This window comes from Chiloscyllium punctatum, chromosome 23 (assembly GCF_047496795.1).
Source record: "Chiloscyllium punctatum isolate Juve2018m chromosome 23, sChiPun1.3, whole genome shotgun sequence".
NCBI lineage: Eukaryota > Metazoa > Chordata > Chondrichthyes > Orectolobiformes > Hemiscylliidae > Chiloscyllium > Chiloscyllium punctatum.
This window is the reverse complement of record NC_092761.1, coordinates 70,351,780-70,367,134: the sequence shown is the minus strand read 5'-3', so window position 1 is coordinate 70,367,134 and position 15,355 is coordinate 70,351,780. Positions and strand designations below refer to the sequence as shown.

At 40.0% G+C, this 15,355-nt stretch overlaps 1 protein-coding gene and 1 long non-coding RNA gene across 10 annotated transcripts in view; one reads left to right on the top strand and one right to left on the bottom strand.

Annotated features, from left to right (window-relative positions):
• The window catches only part of gramd1ba (GRAM domain containing 1Ba), a 607,589-nt gene that overhangs the window by 423,813 nt on the left and 168,421 nt on the right, over positions 1 to 15,355 (top strand). The window lies entirely within an intron of this gene.
• Positions 5,135 to 15,355, bottom strand: part of LOC140494130 (uncharacterized) — a 111,797-nt gene continuing 101,576 nt past the window's right edge. The window contains exon 3 of the long non-coding RNA XR_011963910.1: positions 5,135 to 5,196. This is a non-coding gene — a long non-coding RNA (uncharacterized lncRNA). The remainder of the gene's footprint in view (positions 5,197 to 15,355) is intronic.

Below are 15,355 nucleotides of genomic sequence, written 5' to 3'. Positions count from 1 at the left end.
ATTGCAAGTACAAGTGCACTTTTATCCATTTACTTCTGTTTAAGAATTGATCTATACATCTTACCTATCTTTTGCCACATTCCATCTGAGAACCCTGTCTTTGTCAGTGCTACTCATTCCCCTATCCCCAGTGCAACCCAACATTCTCTCATTGCTCAATATGGGACCACCACAAGAAGAAAAGCCTTCAAATAGTTCAAAACATTCACTTTTATTTAGCAACAGCAGAAGTGAACAACAAACAAAGACTGAAGTTGCACTTACCTCTGGGAACAAGTAAGGTCTGTTTGTTTCTCAAGCAGCAGCAGATATATAGTCAAGGAGAGATCATTGCACCCAACTCACACCTCCTGAAACTGGGTGTCAGTTAACTCCTGTCTGGTTTGTTGTGCCTCCGCAGCACTGTATCATACAGATGTTAAGGTTCCTCCTGCTAAATGTCTTAACCTTCCTCATCAGATAACTGCTGCTCCTCTCCAAACTCTTTAGAGTCTATCACAATGACTCTTTGCCTACTCCATTTGTGCAAAGCACAGCATGCCATGATTATGCAGCACACGCTCCCTGAAGTGTACTGCAGAGTCCCCCCAGATCAATCCAAGGATCGAAATCTCATCTTCAGCAGACTTACTGTTTGCTGTACAATGCCCCTGATTTATATAATGAACTGTGTTGTATCAATGCTCAGCCTCACCCGAAGGGTTTTGCAACAGGACCATTGACCATGGTTGCAAATGATATTCCTTTTCTTCCACAAGCCATTGTTGAGAGAAAGTGAGGACTGTAGATGTATGAGATCAGAGTTAAAAAGTGTGGCGCTGGAAAAGCACAGCAGGTCAGGAAGCATCGGATAAGCAGAAGAGTCGACATTTCGGACATAAGCCCTTCATTGTTGTAAAGTATAACAAAGCAGAAACATTGGCTTTCTCAAAGATATAGGAATAATGGCAGCTGCTGGGGTTTCTGGCACAGATGTCAAAGATGTAATACCGTTGATCACAAATGACTTGAATATCAATGGAACAGAATCCTTTTCTTTTGATGAAGTCAGATGCGTGAGAATATGGCATACTCAATGCAACATCTGCACAGTCAGCACATTGCACCTGGGGGGAGCCAGCTATTGTTGACAAAGTCAACTGCTCAGGCCTCAGCACTGATGTCATTATGGGAAATGAAGCAATATGTTTGTAGGTCATGAACTGAGAGATCCGCAGCGGTCCCTAGTAGATCCTTCAAAACAGCCTGTTGCATAAAACTTTAACACAACTATTATCTTGGTAGCTACCAACATAAAATCACTCCTTCATATTGTAGCTCTAGTTCCTACTGTTAAGGCTGAGCCTGGTATACGGAAATAATGAATTATTTTCTCCAGGCAAATGACATTGGGGTAGATGAAAAGTAACGAGTAATTCTCCTGACAGCTTGTGATCCTACAGCTTTTTCAGTTATTAGGAGCCGATCTTTCCCTGTAGCACCAGCTACTAAAACCTTTCAAGAGCTGACTGATTTAGTTAAGGAATATTATGATTCCAATCTGCTTCTAATTCTTAGATACTGTTAGCAATTTGAGAATAGGAGGAATCTGTATTAGGACTTTGGATGAGGTTAAGGTGATTGACAGAGGCATGTGACTTTGGTTTAACCCTGAATGAGATGTTGAGACCATTTGGTGTTTGGGATTAATGACAAAACCATACAAAAATGCCTACGAGCTAAAGCCCAACTAGATTTCAAACAGGCACAGCAACTGGCTTTATCATTAGAAAATGCAACAAGTGGAGCATATGAGCTGTAGGGTATTAAGACAGATGTGGATACCCTCGCCAGGCTGACTGAGCTTTGGGAACACCACTTGAGTGAAGGCAATTGCACAGCTTCGCACAGGACATATCCTGAACAGAGGGACTCCAGATCAGCTCAGAGCAAAACCCTAAAACAAAGCCAAGCCTTGTCTGAGCAATTAAAATTTTCTTCAGGATTCGAGCTGGCAAGCCATTGTAGTTGCTGCTGGTATGCAGACTCAACAGCAAAAGAGCCCCACTAGACCTAAATTGAGGAAGAGAACAGTCAGGCTGGCATTCAGGAAAGTTCACACCCTGGAAGGTCCACCTACATCTGATTTGGAAATTGCTTAGCAACATCCATATCAGAACCAATCAAAATAAACATCTGGTTAAATGGTCACCTGGTTCAAATGGAGATCGATACCATAGTGGCCGATTCAGTGAACGCAAAACTGGTCTTTAATAAAATGCTCTCTGGACTCCCACTCTTAGGTTTGTACAAGACCTTGGCTGAACTGAGAACCTATACCAGGGAACCTTTACAGATAAAAGATTGGAACTGAATTTGTACCCTTAATGAGAAGCAGCTGGTTCAGTTACCACTGATTATAGTAAAAGGCTCTGGCCTAAGCTTATTGGGGCAAAATTGACGGAGAAAGATTCATTTTGATTAGCTCAATGTTTTTTAATTAGAAAATGGCTGCCTGAGTGGCCTGCCCAGTGCCATTTGCTTTACAGAAGAAATCAGAAGGCTGGAATGCAAAGGAATCTCAAACCAGTCCAATTTGCAGAATGGGCAACATCTGTCGTACTAGTTGTGAAGTCTGACTGGTAGGTTCACTTTTATGGTGATTTTAAACAAACAGTAAACTGCTTTTAGCAGCTAGATAAATGCCCAATCTCTCGAGGATTTATATGCAAAACTGGCAGTGGCGCTGTCCTTTACAAAGCTGAACATTAGCCATGTCAGCTGACAGTTGCAGTTAGGTGAATATGCTACAATTTATACCACTAAGAATTTGTACCAATATACGAGTGCCATCTGGGGTATCATCAGCCTATGCCATTTTTCAGTGGACGATGGAGAACATTTTACAAGATTTTCCTCAGCACATCATCTAGATAAATGGTGACCTAATAAGAGAAAAGATCAATAGAGAACTTGAACATAGCCCTTAGACTTATCTCCCAGATGGGTATATGTTTTTGAAGGGAAAATGTGTGTTACAGGCACCCAGTGACCTACTTTGACTACAGACTCCACATGCGTGCTTTACACCCTTTGGAAAATAAAGAGAAGGTGATCAAAAGTACTTTGGCTTCCACAGCAATTACAGAGGTTAGGTCTTACCTCGGCTGATGAATTATTACTAAAAGTTCATACATAAACTGGCCTCCATCCTGTTACCTTTGCAGCAACTCTTAAAAAAAAGTCAACCTTGAAAACAGTCAATAGCCAAGATAGAACGTTCAGGGAAGTGAAGAGACAGCTATCATCCTCTAAGGTGTTGGCACATTGTGATCCCAAGTGAAATCTGGTATTGACGTAATGCCTCCCTGTATGGCAGCAATATATTATTAGCTCATGTGGCTCAATGGAGGGGAGCATCCAATAGCATATGCGTCCAGGATTTTGGCTAATGCAGAGTGTTAATACGCCCAGAGAAGGAAAGTTTGGTCACATTTGGAGTCACAGTTTCATCCATACCTTTTATGGACATAAATTAGTAATAATAATAGACCACAAACCCCTGCTGGGTCTACTACAAGAGGACAAGGCAGTGCTGTTCATGGCTTCAAGCTGAATTCAACAGTGGACTCTCACATTAAGTGCGTAAAATTACAAGTTGGAACACCATCGGGACTCTAAGTAGCAGATGCAGATGTATTGAGCCATCTCCTGCTTGCAGCTACGCTACCACTTTGAAAGGTCTGTAATGGTTTTAAATTTCCTGGACACACTTCCAGTCACAGCTGACAATATCCAACTTTGGACTCTGAAAGATCCTGTCCTGGCAAAACTGAAACAGCTGGTGATGTTGGGGGAAACCAAAGGACTGTCACAACCAGAACAGAAACATTTTTGGAGCCAGAGAGACCACATCACATGAGAGGATGGCATATTATTAGGGGGAGCAAGAGTGATTGTCCCGTGCAGACATAGCTGTGTTGGTAGGACAGTGCCCAGAGTGCCAAAAAGGACAAAAATTACCGCCAACAGCTCCCCACATTCATGGGAATGCCCAGGTAAAGACTAGGCTCAATTACAAGTTGACTGTGTAGGTCCATTCATGGGCTTAATATCCTTAGTTATTGTGGATGCCCATTCAAAGTGGCTGGGCAGGCATTGAGTTTTTTCATTAACCGCAGGGACATTGATAGAAAACTGCACATCTATTGCAATAGGACTCCTGAAAGTGTTGGTGACAGGCAATGGGCCATCATTTACCAGCACGAATTTGAGGGTGAAAGGGCATCAGGAGCATCAGTTCCAGACACATGAGCAAGAAAGGCAGTTTACTTCAGGGGATGAAGTCTGGTGTAGGAACGATTGAATGGCCCTGAATGGATTAAAGGCATCGTTGGCACAAGGTCAGGTCCAGTGATGTATTAAGTTTGGAAAAGTACAATAGTTCTGAACAAGCATATGAGTGCTGCAAACTTGCAAATGGGGCTGGAGCAAAACTTGCTCAGCTTCTTGGAACTGTCAGAGAAGCTGTTGGAACCCATGGGTTCTCCCTGTTCCTTAAGTATTGATTGGATCTCCGAATCTGTGGACACAGCAGGTGTCCATAGTGGCCTTTGCTGCTTGAAGAAAATAATTACTTCTTCTGAGATGCTTCAGGTGCAAAAGGCAAACTTCTTTGCGTTATATAACACCTGTACCTGAGGCAGAGTTGGGTGAACTTTTACCATTGCTAAAATGCCCCAGAACAGGCAATGTCCTCAGATTCGGAGGGAAGGGATGTTGTGATTATAACAAGATCAACCAAGTGGACTTCATAGAATGAGTTCCCTGTTTGAGGCTGTTAATTTGGTCCAATCAGTGAGCCCTGGATGACAATTAAGTACAGCAGTATCAGACACTTATTCACTCTGAGGAAGCTGGGTCAATTTCAAGGACTTCTCATGTGTAAATAAAGGGTGACTTGGTGACAGGATATTGGCTTCTGTCGAGTTATTTCAGATGTCTTTGTCCTTGCCTGGTGAAATGGTTGCCAGCCAAATCTCATCATGCACAGCCCCTGGCTCCAGCCCACCAGCTGTCCTCCCCACACTGCTTGAACCAACAGCGTTGTGAACAACACTTAGAATGAGTGTCAGATCACTTACTTTCAGAAAATGCAGTCATCCTTTTCACAATCCTTAGCTTGTAAAAGTCTTTTTTCTCATTTCAGTCCATAATCTAAAATACAGAAAAATAATGAGATACAGTTTTTACAAAATTTATTATTTATCTTTCAGACTTTTAGGCTCACAAGACATCTAGCAGAACTAATTGGTGCAGACACTTGTTATTTACTGGTGTGCAGTGCGCTGATGAAGTCATGCTATAATTTACAATTTATGGATCTGTGAATTGACTTAAAGGTAGACAATAGTTCAATATACTGTGCCCACTGTCATCAATTACAAAACAATCAAAAATAAGTATGAACTTGTATGTGATGTTGTTACCAAATACATAGAATATTTGCAAAATATCAGATTTTACAAAGTTATTAACTAGATTATTATCCAGTAATAAAATATAATTGATATATTTTTGTCTGTGTCCACAAAATATTCCTATGGGTAGGACATTCTATTAAGCAGGTTTATGGGCTTAAAGATGTTCAGCTTCCCCTGTGCCCCAATTAAGATGCTGACACGTTTACTTCACTGGATAGTTTGAACACATGACTTCATTGCCCTAAGTCCAAGAGCTACCACATTATTTTGGCAATGGGAATACTTCACAATAAATGCCATTGTAACCCAACTCCAGATTGTAATAGGTAATCGTCCAGAGAACTCGGCATGTACTCCTTAAGCTGCAATCTTCTTAGTTTGTGTGCTTTATTATTTTTCACAGCGTGGAGACAAACCTGAAAATTATTTTTGCTGCAGCTGTTTCTACAATGAACAGACTAGGCAAAGTGGAGCCTCTCAGGTTTTTTTTAAAATTGCAGGACATTTTCTTTTAAATAATTCAAAAACCTTAAACAAGTTGTTCGTTAAAAAAAGGAAATTCCTTCAGGGTTTGAGTGAAAGCAATACATCTGAATTGGAAAATTATTCAGTTTTCTGCACAAAATAATTGTAAATTAGAAAATTATGCCAGGAATGAATTGAATAGACAACTTGTGAATTGAAAAACAGACTGGTTTGAGTGATATAAACATAGCAATTCTGTGTGGAACAATTACACTTCAGTACAAGATGTTTGCAACAGGCAAGGCTGGAGAAAGGTCTTTGCTGTATTTTCAGACATAGTGTAGAAGGTTACAATGTTGGAAGTTTTATAATTGCAAAAGTGCTGGTATTATCGAGGCTATTTCAGTGGAGGTAAGCATGATCTTGCTTAAGGGCTATATCTTCCAATGTGTCTCAAATCATTAGTCAATTTACTTTTACTGCTTTGTTCTGACTCCCAAATACTATGAAAATCAAATGGTCACATATTCCATTTCTAAATACTTCAAAATAATTTCTTAATTTCTGAATAATCGAGATGGGTACATTTCTGGCCAGCACTGCCGAAGAAATTGAGCTTTGCCTCTTGCGGAGCAGTTGCAATTTCATTCATAAGTCTTTCACTAATGTGTGTTGTTCAGTGTGAATTATGAGTAGCTGTAGCCAGCTGACTTGTAACATGTTCCAACTGCTGCATACAAAGAGACTAGACTCTTGAAAGTATGAGCAGTTTAGATTATGAAACATCAATGGGGAAACCTATTTACAGTTGTAATGTCAAGCAAAGGGCAATCAATCTAATTCAACTTTAAAATATTCTGTTACTGTAAACTGCAACATAACTAAATAAAAATCTGTGCATAAATGTAAAGAGACATTAGTTCCTTGCATTTATTTATGTAATTTTATTTCCATCGTGAATTGCCTAGAATTTTCTGTGACACATTTAATCTTTAGAGTTTATGAAATACCAATATTAGTTGATGCACCTTTTTCCTTGTAATTTTGCAGTTCAAGTGCTCATTTTCCAGTCTGTTATGTTGGTGGCGACCTCACCTATCTACAAAATATGGTTATTGAATTGTTAGCTTATTGCCACTATTAATCACCACTATTAACTTCAGCCCTCCGCCAAAGGTTAATTTAAGTGGTAATGCAGTGTGAATGGTTTTCTATAAAAGTAAGTATCTTAAAACGGAGCTTGCACATATTATGTTTGAAATTGTATTGGGGAATCCATTGATGTATATGCTCAAGCTGTAGTGTGTTTTCCACAAAGTGACGTAGAGTATAAAATGAAGGAATTCACAGCTCAGTGACCTCAGTATCAGATCTGGACATCCCCAGAGCTGGAATCTTTCCCTATTCTTACCCTGTACCAAATTCTGGGGATTGGCTCATTCAGAAGGCCATCTAGGCAGGGATGCTTTCACTCTCTTCAAGTCCACAATGCATGGATTATTTTTGAGTAGGAATGCATTTGGACCTCGAGAAAAGTTTCTAAGTTTTGAACTGGCAAAAGTTTTATGAGGTCCTTCATGGATATAAAAGAAGCTATGTATCTGGGAATCTACAATCTCCCCTGGTATGTTCACTTGATGTGAGGCAGAAGCTAGAAGATTCTGATCATAAATTTGACTTATGCCCTATCTGACTCCAAGAATTTCAGGGCTGCCACATCCTGATAAAGTGGTGTTTCATGACATGCAATGTTATTTCGCTAAAACCTGGTAAGATGAATCAGGCTTTGATCAGAATTTGCGTAAACCTGGTTACTGTTAGCTCTGTACCATAACATATTTGCTATTCCCTCAATAAGTTGATTTTAAACTGAAAATACTGAACCAAAACTTATACTTCATATTTAGGTAATCATATTTCTCATGGTAGCATTTGGCAACTAGCTGTGTTTTGTGCTGCACGTTTAGATATGTCTTGCATGTGTTTGAATGTTATCATCAATTTAGGATGTACTGTAAAGTGAACCTGATATTGTCCAGTGTTTTAACTTGGTTCAGGTGATCGCTGCAGAAAATGGTGGATGATTAGGAATGAATTTCAGATGCATTTTATGTTTTGGAAATATTTCTATACATGATGGGCCAAAATAATCTGAGCAAATTTTTTTTAAAAACCATGAATCGCCTATTGTTCTTTGCATTCAGTCAAATCAACTTGTCACAAGTTCCATCCTAAGTAAATTCCTTGACACATCATGATGCCAATGTGCTTTCCTGGAATAAATCAGACAAATGTAGAGTGTACTTACTACTCCAGCCCACTGCAATATTATGTAACAGTGCCACAGGGAGATGTCTGGAAAATGGACACCCAATTTCCATTCTGCAGCAATCAACTGAACCAAGTTAAAACACTAGACAACATCCCATTCACTTCACAGTACATCCCAAATTAATGATAACATTCAAACACATGCAAGACATATCTAACTGTGCAGCACAGAACACAGCTAGTTGCCAATTTGCTTTTGATTCCAATTATCAATATCCGTGATTCTCTAAAGTATGTTTTATTTTTAAATCATCTACTGCTGCTGTTCCACAGAGTTAAATTTAAAACAAGCACAGATTAACTGGATTGCTCAGAGGCCCTCAAAGATTTATCGGTTGAAAAGCGCACATAATTAGTCATACCAATTATAATTTAGTCTTATAAAAAATTCTGTATACTCTTAAATTGATGATAGAAACTGTTAAAGGAACTTGAATTAGAAAAGCGTATAAAATCCCAAAAAAAGAGTGAAGTCATGAATTTATTTGTAGTAATTAATAACTCAACAAAGATAAGTCTGTTTCTAAAGCAAACATCATAATCTTTGCTTCCTTATTGTCTTAAATAAGACATCTATCAGAAGTCATTCTGTAGTCAGGAAAATAATTACAAAAGGGCCCATCAATTCTTCAAAAGGGCCCATCAATTCTTCAATTCACAAGTAGGAAACATTGAGTGGAAGCACTTGGTCTTTCATAGGATCAATAACCTAGAAGTCAAAGCTCAAACGATCCAAATAAGTTACAATCATGATATGCTATAAAATGAGGTTTAGAAGTATGCTTTTAGCAGCTGATCTATACTGGCTGATTTGTTAATTACTACAAATAAATACATGACTTTGCTTTCTTATTTGGGATTCTGCTTTTGCTTTTTCATCACATAAGCAAGTGGATAAAATGTCATGAGGAACCTTTCATTTCATTATAAGGCACTTTGTGAAAAAGTTTGCCAATATAATTACTTGATTTTTGTTTATTTCTCATAATGCAATAATGCACTTATATTTATCCAATACTAACTATCTTGTTAAAATTGGTATTGAACTGGGTCATTCATTTATCAAACTTGCTTTTCATTCATTCTTTCACCAAAGTTTTTGTTCTTGTGCATAATTTATCTTCAACACCGGTTCCTCCCCTTTGATTCAGGGCTAATTATTTTCAGTCCTATTTTTCTTTTATTATTGTCTAGTGGAAGACTGGTGAAATTCTGCTTAAAGGCTTTATTCCTTGTCAGTGGAACATCTTTCACAAACTAGATTTGCTGTAAAGCTGTAGCAGAGGTGGTTATGTGTACACATTCCGACTTGCAATGTCCTCCCTCACTCCTTGATTTGAATAATGGACGAGTAATTGGATTAATAGAATGAACACTTCATATCATATCCAAAAATATTACCATTAAAGATCAATATGGGAACTGCTAGCATCATAATGCTGTTGCTTTTGGGGAAATCAATTTGGAGGAAATGTTACTCCATAATAACGCTTTCATGTCAGTCAAAAATAACTGGATGAATGATGTATACTGATTTTATTGAGTCATAGAGTAATACAGTATGGAAACAAACCCTTCGGTCCAACTTAATCACACTGACCAGACATCTGAATCTGACGTAGTCCCATTTTGCCAGGGTTTGACCCGTGTCCTTCTAAATCCTTCTATTCATATACCATCCAGTTGCCTTTTAAATGTTATAATTGTACCTGCCTCCACCACTTATTCTGCCGAGAGTGTGGTGCTGGAAAAGCACAGCCGGTCAGGCAGCATCTGAGGAGCAGGAGAATCGACATTTCGGACATAAGCCCTTCAACAGGAATCAGGCTTACGCCTGAAACGTCGATTCTCCTGCCCCTCCGATGCTGCCTGACCAGCTATGCTTTTCCACCACCACACACTCGACTCTGATCTCCAGTATCTGCAGTCCTCACTTTCTCTCACTTATTCTGGCACCTTATTCCATACACACACCATCCTCTGTGTGAAAAGATTACCCCTCAAATCCTTTTTAAATTTTGCCCCTCTCACCTTAAGTCTGTCTTCTAGTTTTGAACTCCCCACCCTAGGAAGAAGACCTTGTTTATTCACTCAATCATTCCCCTCATGATTTAATAAACCTCAAAGTTTGTGAGAAGATTTGTAGCTCGGGTCCTCGTTGTTGTGGTTCTGTTCGCCGAGCTGGGAATTTGTGTTGCAGACGTTTCGTCCCCTGTCTAGGTGACATCCTCAGTGCTTGGGAGCCTCCTTTGAAGCGCTTCTGTGATCTTTCCTCCGGCATTTGTAGTGATTTGTATCTACCGCTTCTGGTTGTCAGTTCCAGCTGTCCGTTGCAGTGGTCGGTATATTGGGTCCAGGTGGATGTGCTTATTGATTGAATCTGTGGATGAGTGCCATGCCTCTAGGAATTCCCTGGCTGTTCTCTGTTTGGCTTGTCCTATAATAGTAGTGTTGTTCCAGTCGAATTCATGTTGCTTGTCAGCTGCGTGTGTGGCTACTAAGGATAGCTCATCGTGTCGTTTCGTGGCTAGTTGGTGTTCATGGATGCGGATCGTTAGCTGTCTTCATGTTTGTCCTATGTAGTGTTTTGTGCAGTCCTTGCATGGGATTTTGTACACTACATTGGTTTTGCTCCTGCTGGGTATCGGGTCCTTCATCCTGGTGAGTTGTTGTCTGAGAGAGGCTGTTGGTTTGTTGCTGTTATGAGTCCTAGTGGTCGCAGTAGTCTGGCTGTCAGTTTGGAAATGCTCTTGATGTATGGTAGTGTGGCTAGACCTTTGGGTTGTGGCATGTCCTCATTCTGTTGTCTTTCCTTTCGGCATCTGTTGATGAAATCCCATGCATGAAGAAGGGCTGATGCCCGAAATGGTCGATTCTCCTGTTCCTTGGATGCTGCCTGACCTGCTGCGCTTTTCCAGCAACACATTTTCAGCTGTGACTGCAGGCAGCCTGTGAAGAAGACCAAATGGACAAGTATGTCCAGTATCAGGGCTTTTGACAAAGTGGAGGATGGGGACGAGGTTTACGAATATAATGTAAGCACTAAAGGTGGCTGTACCGCTAATGAACCCAAAGTACCCATAGGAAATCGAGCAATCTCTTACCCTACACCAGCCCTCTCAGTCAATGCTTTTGCACATTTCAGATTTTGTGGGAAGGTGCCTCTCTGTGCTATGAACAAAATATCTGTGACAATGGGTTGAGGCCCTCCATTGACTGTTTGAGACCCTGGCTGCTCCAAGGGTGGGGAGGTTGCCTGTGTCTTCGCATGCACCTTGTAGAGTTTTAGAAAGGTCAGGTTGGCAGTGGGCAAGCTGCCTGTTGGATTTAATGTGCGCATCAGTCTTCACATCCTCAGTGAAGTAGAGTAAATCTAGCCCAGTGTGTGTCCTACCTTGCCAGATAGAGAGCACTGTGACTAAAGAGTCATAGAGATGTACAGCATGGAAACAGACCCTTCGGTCCAACACGTCCATGCCGACCCAATCTAGTTCCACCTGCCAGCATCCGGCCTATATCCCTCAAAACCCTTCCTATTCATATACCCATCCAGATGCCTTTTAAATTTTGCAATTGTACTAGCCTCCACCACTTCCTCTGACAGCTCATTCCATACACGTACCACCCTTTGTGTGAAAAAGTTGTCCCTTAGGTCCCTTTAATATCTTTCCCCTCTCACCGTAAACCTATGCCCTCTAGTTGTTCCCCCACCCCAGGGAAAGGACTTTGTCTATTTATCCTACCCATGCCCTTCATAATTTTGTAATCTCTATAAGGTCACCCCTCAGCCTCCGATGCTCCAGGGAAAACAGCCCCAACCTGTTCAGCCTCTCCCCATAGCTCAAATCGTCCAACTCTGGCAACAGCTTTGTAAATCTTTTCCTTTCAAGTTTCACAATATGTTTCCGATAGGAAGGAGATTAGAATTGCAAGCAATATTCCAACAGTGGCCGAAGTCCTGTACAGCCGCAACATGACATCCCAACCCCTGTACTCAGTACTCTGACCAGTAAAAGAAAGCATACCAAACACCTTGGTTGATTGATCAAATTAGGTGTTTGGTCTTGTGTCCACATCGTCATGGCTAGACTCAAAGCTGGCACAGTCATGTGCACTCTTGTACAAAATAAAATATAACACTTTGCTATCTTTATGAAGTTAAAATTGGTATAACATTGTTTTATTTAAGGTTGAACTAACATTGTGAGGATTGCAAACATGTTTCAGTGCCACTATTGGTCTATGTTTCCTTTTATTTTTGATAATCAATTGGAAAATAATATTTAAAGATTTTGTACGATGCCTTGTCATGCAATATTTTGAAAACTATGGACTCAGCAGGTTTTGAGAAGATTTGGAGCTCAGGTTGAGGCTTTGGATGTAAGTTTGCTCACTGAGCTGCAAGGTTCGTTTTCAGACATTTTGTCACCATAGTAGGTAACATCATCAGTGAGCCTCCAGTGAAGCGCTGGTGTTATGTCCTGTTATTTATGTGTTTAGGTTTCCTTTTGTTGGTGATGTAATTTCCTGTGTTGGTAATGTCATCTCCTGCTCTTTTTCTCAGAGGGTGGTAGATAGGGTTCAAATCGATGTGTTTGTTGATAGAGTTCCGGTTGGAATGCCATGCTTCTAGGAATTCCCTTGTGTGTTTGTTTGGCTTATCCTTGGATGAATATGTTGTCCCAGTCAAAGTGGTGTGCTTCCTCATCTGTATGTAACGATACTCGTGAGAATGGGTCATGTCTTTTTGTGGCTAGTTGATGTTCATTTATCCTGGTGGCTAATTTTCTGCCTGTTTGTCCTATTTTGTGTTTGTTACAGTTCTAGCAAGGTATTTTGTAAATTACATTCTTTTTGCAGAACTATGGACATATGGCCTCAGGCTTGAATGCATTATGATCTGTTCCCACAACCAATCCAAGATGCTGTGTGTTTTTTGTTGATTATCACTGTTCATAACGTCATATCCTATTATTAAAGCAAAAATACTGTAGACGCTGGAAATAAAGTCAAATTGCGAGAGAAACTCAGTAAGTCTTGCAGCATCTGTTGAGAGTATATCACTTAATATTGTGAGTCCTGAAGAAGTCCTATTAGACTTAAAACATTAATTCCAAGAAATGCATTTGTTGAAATTTATTTTAATACTATCTTCTTTTAATTTTCAATTTTATTTTTTAAGTTTTACTAAATTGCATATTGCTACTCTTACAATCCATTGCATTCCCCTTCAGTTCAAATTCTGTTTAATTCAGTGAAAGTAATTTTAGATCACAGAGTCACAGAGATGTACAGTACGGAAACAAAGTGGGCAATTTAGTGAGCGTTTGGTAAGGTATTCATGCTATTGACAAAGCGGTGGAAGAGTTAGTGAGGCAGGTGGTCAGGGTGCCCAGAGCAAAAGAAATAAGGAATGTTAACAGTCGTAACGTAGAAATCTCAATGCAAAATAGGTGTTAATGATAGCTGGGGATCATTGAGATTAGGTTAGGTTAGGTTAGCTTGCTGAGAACATACCCATGTAAAGATGCAAGGGGGATGGGGAAGAGTATAATGAAAATGGAGGGCAGTGTTCATGCTGTAAAGCTATTGAATTCACTGTTGAGTCTGAAGGCTGTGAAATACCTAGTTAGAAACTGAGATGCTGTTCCTCCAGTTTGTTTTGGACTGAAAAGAGCAGCTGATGGATCCTCAGCCATGTCCATCCCATTTCCACATTTCTTCCCTCACCCTTTCTCTTCTCTCCCTGAACAACAGTAGAGTTCCCTTTGTCTTCATTTTTCACCTGCCAATGTCCTCATTCAATTCTCTGCCATTTCCATCATCTCCAGCAAGATGCCTCTGCCAAACACTGTCCCCTCCATTCTCTTGTCAGTACTCTGCAGGGATAGTTCCCTCCATGACACTCTGCTCCATTCCTCTGTCATTCCTCAATCTTCCTCACTACCTCTGACACTTTCGCAAGTAATGATGGAAGTGTGACACTTGCCCTTTTACCTCTTCCCACCTCACTCAACTTGCCACTTCCTAACTAGACCACCAATTTCGCAATGAGATCATTCCTTTACTGCCATTAGCACTCTTTTTTTTTTGTCTTTTCATCTCAGCATCTGTTCTAATCCCTCCTCCTCTGCCTTTGCTAACAGCATAAATACCATTGTTTTCCAGCACTTTTCAGATATGAAGAAAACACTGCTGGACTGTTCTAAAGAGTCAATAAGTGTGGCGCTGGAAAAGCATAGCTTCCTGATGAAGGGCTTATGCCTGAAACGTCAACTGTCCTGCTGCTTGGATGCTACCTGACATGCTGTGCTTTTTCAGTGCCACACTTTTTGACTCTGATCTCCAGCATCTGCAGTCCTCACTTTCTCTTGTTCCAAAGAAGTTGTATCATATTCAAAACATTAACACTGTTTATCTCTTCACAGAATCTGACAGACCTGTTGAGTTTCTCCAGAACTTGTGATTTTTATTTCGGATTTCCAGCATCCACTGTACTTTGCTTTTATTATAGTAACTTTCAGTTCTGAGTTTATAGGAGGAATCTATTGTTTCTGGTCATATAACACAGCATAAAAATTAAAATTGAACTGATGGCTAACATATGCTGAGCTGGTTCACCAGTGGGAGGAGCACATGAATGTTTAATGTCCAGAACAAAAGAGGGCCATGTAATTGAGAGACTCGATGAGTCAGACCCTCAGGGTTTTATTCTTCATTCTGAAAAGCACCGATCTTAGATTTCATGACATTGTACAGAAAAGTACAATTATTAGCTGGAGAGTGATGCCAAGATGAATTTCTGTCAGTCCTAATGGAAGCAGCTTCTTGTGGTTATTAGTTATCTTTAACTTACAACTAGTCCAGAAAACAATTCAAATTATTGGTTATTTTCCTTTAGCACTGAAAGCAGCTTTAATTAAATTATGCAAGGTAAATGAGCAAATAATTCAATTGCTACAAGATAACCATGTAAAAGCAATACCTGGTATGAAAATGGAAGTTCAGACTATTTAATTAAACTGCTTGCAGTTCTCAAATGCCTCATCCTGAACTTCTTATTAGTAATACATTTCAAAGTATTCTATTGTATTATT